The 1,480-nt window shown below is 44.1% G+C and overlaps 1 pseudogene; it reads right to left on the bottom strand.

Annotated features, from left to right (window-relative positions):
* Positions 1-1,242, bottom strand: LOC125121104 (olfactory receptor 1038-like; annotated as a pseudogene).
* Positions 1,243-1,480: the final 238 nt, after the last annotated feature.

Here is a 1,480-nt window from a genome sequence, read left to right as displayed (position 1 = left end):
CTATTTTCTTCATTTTAGTATCTTTAAAATTTCACAGCCTTTTTCTGAGGCTTTCTTGGAGGCATCTTTCACCTCTCTTTTCCTTAAACTGTAGATCAGGGGGTTCAACATGGGGATCACCACTGTGTAAAACACAGATGCCATCTTGTCTGTGTCCAGGGAGTTGTTTGATTTAGGCTGTAGATTCATAAAGATGAGGGTGCCATAGAAAATAGAAACAGCCACCATGTGGGAGCCACAGGTAGAAATGGCCTTGTTGGAGTTCCTGTCGTGGTGCAGCAGTTGGCAAATCCGACTAGAAACCATGAGGTTGCAGGTTCCATCCCTGATCTTGCTCAGTGGGTTGAGGATCCATCGTTGCCGTGAGCTGTGGTATGGGTTGCAGATAAGGCTCAGATCCCATGTTGCTGCGGCTCTGGTGTAGGCCGGTGGCTACAGCTCTGATTTGACTCCTAGCCTGGGAACCTCCATGTGCCATGGGAGTAGCCCAAGAAAATGGCAAAAAGCCAAAAAAAAAAAAAAAGAATGGCATTGTGTCGCCCCTGTGTAGAGTGGATCCTTAGGATCGCAGTAGTGATGAAGATGTAGGAGGTGAGGACAATGGAAGAGGAGCATATCATGTCAAAACCAGCAAAAGAAAAAATCAGGAGTTCCTTCATGTGTGTGTCTGAGCATGACAGAGCCCAGAGAGGAAGGTCATAGCAGTAGAAATGGTTAATAACATTGGGGCACAGTAAGTTAGACAAAAGGTGATAATGGAATAGGTATGGAATAGGGCAACCAGAACCTGTACACATATGGAACTGCTACTAGTTGAATACAGATTCTTTTGGACATCCATGTGGAATAACGCAGGGGACTGCAAATGGCTACGTAGCGATCATAGGCCATGGAAGCTAAAAGGAAACACTCCGTGATCATGAAGATGAGAAAACAGCCCAGATGGGCTGCACAAGCATGGAAAAGAATTGTGTTGTGTTCCACAACAAAGTTCACCATCATCTTTGGTGTGATAGTGGAAGAGTAGCAAAGGTCAACAAAGGCCAAGTGACTGAGGAAATAGTACATAGGTGTGTGGAGTCCAGTGTCAGTTCTGATTAAGGTAATCAATCCAAGGTTGCCCAACACTGTGACCAGAATAAATGACCATAAACTACCACAAAATCATGGGGCCTAAAGCTCTGGCCGGTCTGTAATTCCCTTGAGAATGAATTCAGTGATGTAAGTACTATTGCCGGCCATGTATTCTGATGGATTTTTGCAAATTCTGCTGTATGTTGAAGAATAAACATGATGCTTTTCATGCCCCTGCCAGGGTTGGGGGAATATACTTACTGGTATCTTCTAGTCTTGAATCATGTCATCCTGTGGGCAAAAAGTATGTCTTACTCTCCAATGACATGTCATTCTTGCTCCAGGGAAAGGAGTCCTTCAACCTCAGAGTACTCTTCGTAAGTATTAATTTGCTTTGTGATTTTAG

The sequence above is a fragment of the Phacochoerus africanus genome, chromosome 2, assembly GCF_016906955.1.
Source record: "Phacochoerus africanus isolate WHEZ1 chromosome 2, ROS_Pafr_v1, whole genome shotgun sequence".
In the NCBI taxonomy this organism is placed as follows: Eukaryota; Metazoa; Chordata; class Mammalia; order Artiodactyla; family Suidae; genus Phacochoerus; species Phacochoerus africanus.
Note: the sequence above shows the minus strand (reverse complement) of the source record. Positions and strands in the feature narration are given on the sequence as shown.